The 9,221-nt window shown below is 38.8% G+C and overlaps 1 pseudogene; it reads left to right on the forward strand.

Moving 5' to 3' along the window:
* The first annotated feature begins 6,101 nt into the window (after positions 1-6,101).
* Positions 6,102-6,937, forward strand: LOC136168760 (kallikrein-7 pseudogene; annotated as a pseudogene).
* Positions 6,938-9,221: the final 2,284 nt, after the last annotated feature.

Here is a 9,221-nt window from a genome sequence, read left to right on the forward strand (position 1 = left end):
TCACAGAAGTGTGTGAACTGTTAGAGAACTAAAAAATAGTTGTCCTAAGTAAAAAACAAAACAAACTTTAAGAAAGCTCAGAAAAGCAGTTTAATTAGCCCAGTAATTAAATTAATGAACAGAAGGAATACTTTATAAAAGAGATTGAAGCTGTAATAAAGAACTAAATAGAAATTTTAAAGCTGAAGAGCTCAATAAATGAGATGAAGAATGCAATAGAAAGCATTGGAAATTGAGCAGACCATATGGAAGAGAGAATTAGCAAGCTCAAAAATAGAAATCTAGAAATGATTCAGGTAGAAGGGGAGAGATTTTTTTCAAAATGAAGAAATTCTGTGAGAACAATCTGACTCCATCAGGAAAAGCAACATAAGATTAATGAGTATCCCCCAAATAGAAGAAAGGGAGAAGGGAGCTATGAGTTTATTTGAACAAACTATAGAAATGATCCCTGAAAGTATAGTCTTGTGAGTTTATTTGAAAAAATAATAGCTGAGAACTTCTCAGCCATGGGGAAGGTACTGGACAAACAGTTCCACAAAGCTAAGAGAACATCTAATTGTCTCAATATCAAAAGACCTTTTTCCAAAACACTTTATATTAGAGCTGTCAAAAATCAATGTTAAAGAAGAAAAGTCAATGATAAGCAATTTTGAAGGCAGCCAGAGGAAGAAAGACAGCAACCTACAAAGGAACATCCATCAGGCTATGATGAGCAGATTTCTCAGCAGAAACTCTACAGGCCAGCGGAGAGTAGAATGATATACTCAAAATATTGAAAGATTAAAAACTGTCAGCCAGGAATACTCTATCCAGCAAAGTTACAGATACGGAAAGTAAAGGCTTTCTCAGGCAAACAAAAGCTGAGGGAATTCATCACAACTAGACTTGCCTCACAAGAAATGTTGAGGAGAGCTCTTACACCTGAAAAGAAAAGGTAAAAGTAAGGTGATAAGTAGAAAGTTGCAACTCTATATCAGAATACATTATTAAATGTTTAATTATAACATAAAAGTTATAAAGGAAAAGCAGCAGAAATAATAGTTACTTCAATTTGATAATGAGCTCACAACGTAAGAGAATATGTTGAGACAACAGAACTATTGAAGAGGAAATGAATGAACCAATATAGGCAAATTAAGATGCTTTCAACAGAAAAAAAAAGTTATATCGTCTATGAGACACTTTATACAAACCTAAAAGTAACCTTAAAACATAAATCTAGAGCAGAGACATGAAACAAAAAAAGAGAAAACTGGGGAAAATATTGTAAGAAAATCACCAAACCAAAATGACAGAAACACAGAGAAAAGAAAAAAGATACAGTATAACCAAAATAAATAAATAAATAAATAACAGTGCTATGTACTTATCTGTCTGTGATAACCCTAAGTAAATGGATTGATACCACCAATCAAAAGACACAGAGTGGCTGGATGTATTAAGGAACAATACTCACCTATATACAGAGTTCAGGAGATTTAGCTCTGAAGACAAACACAGATTCAGAGTTAGGAGATGAAAGATGATACTCCAAGAAAATGGCAGACAAAAGAAAGCCAGAGTATCCCTACTCATATCAGACAAATAGATTTAAAGTCAAAAAAGATAATGACAAATATGGACATTATATAATGGTAAAGGGAATAATTCATCAAGAAGACATGATACTTATTAATAAATGTGTACCTAACATGGGAGTACCAGCAGTACATAAAACAATTACTAATAGATATATGGGGAGAAATTGACAGCACCACAATAATAGGGGACTTTAACACCCCCCTTATATCAATGGATAGATCATCAGGACAGAAGTCCATGAAGAAATGCTGACTTAAATGGAGTATTATACTCGATGTACCTAATTGATACGGCTTCCCAACTGGTGCAGTGGTAATCTGACTGCCAGTGCAGGAGACTCAGGTCTGATTCCTGGGTCTAGAAGATGTCCTGGAGGGAGAAATGGCAACTTACTCCAGTATTCTTGCCTGGATAATCCCTTGGACAGGGGAGCCTGGTGGGCTACAGTCCATGGGGTTGCAGAGAGTTGGACACGATTGAGCAATTGGTAACATATATAGACTGTTCCATACAAATGCAGCAGCTTCTCAAGTGTGCAAGGACCATTCTCAAGGATAGCCTATATTTTGGGGCATAAGTCTCAAAAAGTTTAAGAAAATTGAAATTGTATTAAGTATCTTTTTTGACCACATGGTATGAAACTGCATCTGCAAGAAGAAAGCTGGAAAAATCAGTTATGTGGAGACTAAGCAATATGCTACTGAACAATTATTGGATCAATGAAGAAATGAAATGAGAAGCAAAAATACCCGAGGACAAAGGAAAATGAAAGTGCAATATAGCAGAAACTGGGATGAAACGAACGTGACACTAAGAAGGAAGTTTATAGAAATACAGGCCTACCTCAAGAAGCAAAAATATTTGAAACAATCTAACCTTACACCTAAAGGACTTAGAAAAGAACAAGCAAAGCCCAAACTCAGTAGAGGAAGAAAAAATCAGAGTGAAAATAAAGAGAGACTACAAAGGCAATATAGAAGAGATCAGTGAAAGTAAGAGCTGTTTCTTTGAAAAGATAAATTTGACAAAAATTTCACTAGACTCAGTAAGAAAAAGAAGGCTCATGTAAAAAACGAGAAATTACAATGTGTAACACAGAAATACAGAGGATAATAAGAGAATACTATGAACAGCTATATATCAACAAATAGGACAACCTAGAAAAAAATGGACAAATTCTTAGAATCATACAATCTTCCAAGACTGAATCATGAAGAAATAGAAAAATCTGAGTAGACTAATCACTATTAAGGTGATTGAAATAGAAATCAAAACCTCCCAAAAAACAAAGCCAAGGACTAGATGGCTTCACAGGTGAATTCTGCCAAACATTCAAAGACAATCTAATACCCATCTTTTTCAAACTCTCAAAAAATAGAAGAAGAGGGAATGCTTTTTAATAAATTTTATGAGACTAGCATTTTCTTGATAACAAAACCACAGGTAACACACAAAAAATCGGAGACCAAAATCTCTGATGAACATAGATGCAAAAATCCTCAACAAAATATTCAGTTCAGTTCAGTTACTCAGTCGTGTCCAGTTCCTTGCGACCCCATGAACTGCAGCACGTCAGGCCTCCCTGTCCATCACAAACTCCCGGAGTTTACTCAAACTCATGTCCATCAAGTCGGTGATGCCATCCAGCTGTCTCATTCTCTGTCATCCCCTTCTCCTCCTGCCCCCAATCCCTCCCAGCATCACGGTCTTTTCCATTGAGTCAGCTCTTTGCATCACAGGTGGCCAAAGTATTGGAGTTTCAGCATCAGCATCAGTCCTTCCAATGAACACCCAGTACTGATCTCCTTTAGGATGGACTGGTTGGATCTCTTTGCAGTCCAAGGGACTCTCAAGAGTCTTCTCCAACACCACAGTTCAAGAGCATCAATTCTTCGACACTCAGCTTTGTTTATAGTCCAGCTCTCACATCCATACATAACTACTGGAAAAACCATAGCCTTGACTAGATGGACCTTTGTTGGCAAAGTAATGTCTCTGCTTTTAAATATGCTATCTAGGTTGGTCATAACTTTCCTTCCAAGGAATAAACATCTTTTAATTTCATGGCTGCAGTCACCATCTGCAGTGATTTTTGGAGCCCTCCCAAAATAAAGTCAGCCACTGTTTCCACTGTTTCCCCATCTATTTTCCATGAAGTGCTGGGACCGGATGCCTGAATGTTGAGCTTTAAGCTAACTTTTTCACTCTCCTCTTTCACTTTCACCAAGAGGTTCTTTAGTTCTTCTTCCCTTTCTGCCATAAGGGTAGTGTCATTTGCATATCTGAGGTTGTTGATATTTCTCCCGACAATCTTGGTTCCAGCTTGTGTTTCATCCAACCCAGCGTTTCTCATGATGTCTTCTGCATATAAGTTAAATAAGCAGGTGACAATACATAGCCTTGACATACTCCTTTTCCTATTTGGAACCAGTCTCTTGTTCCATGTCCAGCTCTAACTGTTGCTTCCTGACCTGCATACAGGTTTCTCAAGAGGCAGGTCAGGTGGTCTGGTATGCCCATCTCTTTCAAAATTTTCCACAGTTTATTGTGATCAACACAGAGGTTTTGGCATAGTCAATAAAGCAGAAATAGATGTTTTTCTGGAACTTTCTTGCTTTTTTGATGATCCAACAGATGCTGGCAATTTGATCTCTGGTTCCTTTGCCTTTTCTAAAACCACCTTGAACATCTGGAAGTTCACGGTTGACGTATTGCTGAAGCCTGGGTTGGAGAATTTTGAGCATTAGTTTACTAGCGTGTGAGATGAGTGCAATTGTGCGGTAGTTTGAGCATTCTTGGGCATTTCCTTTCTTTGGGATTGGAATGAAAACTGACCTTTTTCAGTCCAACAAAATATTAGCAAACTAAATATAGCAATACAATAAAAGAATCATACTGTGTGATCAAGTGAAATCTGTTCCAGGTATGGAAAGATTCAGTGTCTGTAAATCAACCATTGTGGTACACCACATTAGCAAACTGAAGAATAAAAATTATATAACTAACTCAATAGATGCAGAAAAAAAAGCATTTAACATGATTCACACATATTTATGGTAAAAACTCAATAAAAATGTACCTTAATACAATAAAAGTAATATGTGAGAAACCCATTGCTAACCTTTTAGTCAATGAGAGGAACTGAAAACTTTTCCTTTAATAAAGATCAGGAGTTAGATGAGGATGCCCATTCTTGCCACTTTTATTCAGTGTGGTATTGAAGGTTCTAGTTAGAGCATTAGGTAAGAATAAGAAATAAAAGCATCCAAGTTGGAAAAGAAGAAGTAAAATTCACTATTTGCAGAGGATGTAATTTTGTAAACAGAAAACCCTAATCACTACCAACATAATAGAAGTGATAAATTAATTTAGCAGAGTTACAGGGTAAAAAAAACCAATATAGAAAAGTCATTTCATTTCTTTGAACTGTCAGAAATTTAGAAAATTATCCCATTTATTGTTGCAACAAAAAGAATAAAGTACCTAGGAGTAAATTTAACTAAGGATGTGAAAGATTGTACACTCAAAACTATTAAGATATTCTTGAAAGAAATTAAAGAATACCCCAAAATAGAAATATTTTCTGTGTTCATGGATTGGAAGAATTAACTTTGCAAAAACTTCCATCTTACTTAACATAATATGCATATTTAAGGAAATCCCTATCAAAATCCATTGACATTTTTTCACAGGAATAGAACAGAAAATCCTAATACCTATATGGAACCACAACGACTGTGAATAGCCAAAGAAATCCTGAGAGAAAGGAATAGCTCTGGAGGCATCACACTCTCTAATTTCAAGTTAAAGTACGAAGTGTAGCAATCAAAACAGCATGGTATTGGAAGAAAAGCAATGACAAACCTAGACAGTGTATTTAAAAACAGACACATTATTTTCCTACAAAGGTCCATATAGTCAGCTATGGTTTTTCCAGTAGTCATGTATGGCTATGAGAGCTGAACAGTAAAAAAGGCTGAGCACCAAAGCATTGATGCCTTCAAACTGTGGTGTTGGAGAGGGCTCTTGAGCATCTCTTGGACAGCAAGGAGATCAAACTGGTCAATCCTAAAAGAAGTCAATCCTCAGTTTTCATTGGAAGGACTGATGCTGAAGCTGAAGCTCCAATACTTTGGCCATGTGATGTAAAGAGCTGAATCATTGGAAAAGACCCTGATGTTGGGAAAGATTTAAGGCAGGAGGAGAAGTGAATGGCAGAGGATGAGACAGTTGAATGACATCACCAACTCAATGGACATGAGTTTGAGCAAGCTCTGGGAGATGGTGAAGGAGAGGGAGGCCTTGTGTGCTCCAGTCCATGGGGGTCACAAAGAGTTGAATACAACTGAACGACTGAACAAAATTGTTAGAAAAAGCAGACATTAATGCCTGGCTCCCAACTGAGTCTGGTGCCCAGGTCAGATCTGACCTTCTGGAGCTGAAAAGGTGCTTCATTTATGCCCCAGCAGAAGAGAGCCCTCCCTTGCTGGCAGCCCCTGAGAGACTCAGAGGTCGCCATGGCAGCACCCTTGCTGATCCTATTGCTGTCCTTTGTCCTGGGATCTGCTACACAGGATGCCCAGGGGTGACTAGAGTTTGGAGAAGATTATTGATGGAGTCCCGTGTCCAAGAGGCTCCCAGCCCTGGCAGGTGGCCCTGCGCAAGGGCCGTCAGCCCCACTGTGGAGGCGTGCTGCTCAACGAGCACTGGGTGCCCACCACTGCCCACTGCGTGATGAATGAGAACAGTGTGCACATGCACAGTGATCGGCTGGTTGGGAGGCCAGAAGATCAAGGCCACGCGGGCCTGTCCATCATCCGGGTTAGTCCACACAGACCCGCGCTAACAACCTCATGCTGGTGAAGCTAAATGGCTGGGCCAGGCTGTCATCTAGTGTCAAGAACGTCAACCTGCCTTCCCATTGCGACCCCCTACCCGCCCCAGACCACATGCACTGTTTATGGCTGGGGTACCACCACTAGCCCCGATGTGACCTTTCCAGCACAGCTCATATGCACAGATGTCAAGCTCCTCTCCCATCAAGACTTCAGGAAGGTTTGTAAGGACTTGCTGGGAGACTCCATGCTCTGTGCTGGCATCCTGAACTCCAGCACCTGTGGAATGGTGTGCATGCAACAGTGACTCAGGGAGACCACTGATGTGCAAAGATGCCTTGCAAGGCCTGGTGTCCTGGGGAAGTTTCCTTTGCGGCCAACCCAATGACGCAGGTGTCTATATCCAAGTCTGCAAGTACATCGATCAGATAAAAGAGATCATAAAAAGATACCGCCAATCTCTCCCTACTCCCATCTCTCCATCCCTATGCCTTGGAACAGGAAATTCACAGAAATAAGGACACCAGTGATGTACAGTTCTACACGACCTTATCTTTTCCTCAGAGACTTGTCAGAGCCTCAGCAGTATGTGTGTAAGCCAACAATACGTGTGTAAGCCAGTCACATCAGTAAGGACCTAAAAACCAAAACAAATACAGAAACCTCGGTGCTGGTAAGGATGTAATGAGACCAGCCCTCTCTGCCACTGAAACTGTAATTTGATACAGTTTTTATGGAAGTTGATTTGGCAGTTTGAGTGGGACATTTGTTCTCTACCTTTGACCTAGTAATTCTAGTGGTCTACTAAAAAAAAAAATCCAAAATGTGGAGCAGAGTTTGAATTTATCACAGTATTGTTTTTCATGACACGATAGTGGAAACACTGAAGGTGTCTAGAAACAGTGAATTGGTTAAACAGTAGACTGGTTTGAGGCAAGGATATTCTGAAGCTGTTAAGGATAATAATTGTGCAGAATTCTTAGTATTATCTGAGGATGTTTATGCTATGTGATACTAAATGAAGGAAGGAAGATACAGAAATATATGTGTATGTGATTCTCACTATGTAAAATGAAAATATTCACAAAATAAAACCTGAGAGGACATTTACCAGCCTGCATTAAAAAAAGAAAAAAAAAAAAAGACTTGCAAATCAATGGAGTAGAATCAAAGAGCCCAGAAATAAGCCCACACCTATAGGGACAGTTAATTTATGACAAAAGAGAAAAGAAACACAATCGAGAAAGGATATTCTCTTAATAAATGGTGTTGGGAAAACTGGACAACCACATGCAAAAGAATGAAACTAGTCTACTGTCTTACACAGCAAAAAAAAATTAATTCAAAATCATTTGAAGACTTTAACCTGAACCCATACAACTCCTAGGAGAAAACACAGGTGGTATGCTGTTTGACTTTCATCTTAGCAATATTCTTTTGAATGTTTCCTCAGGCAAAGGAAACAAAAGTAAAAATAAACAAATAGGACTACAAACTAAAAGCTTCTGCAGAGCAAAGGAAACCATTAACAAAATGAAAATACAGCATACTGCATGGGAGAAAATATTTGCAAATCAAATATCCAATAGGGGGTTAATATCCAAAATACACTACCCTGGTGGCTCAGATGGTAAAGCATCTGCCTGCAATGCAGGAGACCCAGATTTGATCCCTGGGTTGGGAAGATCCACTGGCAGAGGAAATGGCTATTCACTCCAGTTCTTCCCTGGAGAATCCCATGGACAGAGCAGTCTGGCAGGCTACAAAGAATTAGACACAACTGAGCAACTAACACACACATCTAAAATATACATGAAAAAGTGACACAACAACAGCAAAACCAATTAAAATGGTTAGAGAATAGACATTTTCCCAATGAAGACTTACATGGGGCCAACAGGCATATGAAAAAATGCTCAACACTAATCATTACAGAAATGCAACTAAACCTACAGTGAGGTATCATCTCATATTCATTAGAATGACTGTTGTTACAAATACAGGGAATAACATGTTGGAAAGGGTGTGGTGAAAGGGAATATTCATACACTGTTGATGGGAGCATAAAACGGTGCAGCCACTATGGAAAACAGTATGGGAATTCCTCAAGAAATTAAAAATAGAATTATCATGTGATCCAACTATTCCACTTCTGGGTATTATCCAAAGGCTACAAAAATGCTAATTCATATATATATGTATATATATATATGTATACTCACACCTTTGTGTTCATGGCAGTAACTTACAATAGCCAAGAATCAAAGTACCATCAATGGATGAACTGACAAAGAAGGTGTAGTGTAGATGAGAACATCAAAGTTCATACCATTTGGGGAGAAAAGAGACTGTGGTTAATTAAAAGTAAGCATGTGTGCCTAGTTATTTCTTTAGTAACCGCAGAACTCAGTGTGCTCTGCTGAACATCAGTTTAATGGAATTAGAAATTCTGTCTGAAGCCTGAAGTTTCCATAGAGTTGCCAGTTTAGTCGCTGAGGGCATGTTCACCCACGTTAAGAGAAAGTGGAATGTGGCCTGAGGTTGAATTTTGCATCCTGATGGCAGTGTCTTAAGTATAAGACCCCACTGTGAGGTCAAGATTAGAAAGATTAAGGGCACAGAGCAATTTTTCTTCGAAGAGCAAGCTCTAGACTTGTAGGTCTGCTTGATAACAGAGCTTTGATCTTTCTCATTTTGTTAATCTGTAAATCCAATCACACTCACAGTTGAGCACAGGAATCTCATTCCCTCTCATGAGCAAGGCATTCCTCGGAGCTGCTATGTGGCCAGGCAGAAATTCTC

Source organism: Muntiacus reevesi, chromosome 5, assembly GCF_963930625.1.
Source record: "Muntiacus reevesi chromosome 5, mMunRee1.1, whole genome shotgun sequence".
NCBI lineage: Eukaryota > Metazoa > Chordata > Mammalia > Artiodactyla > Cervidae > Muntiacus > Muntiacus reevesi.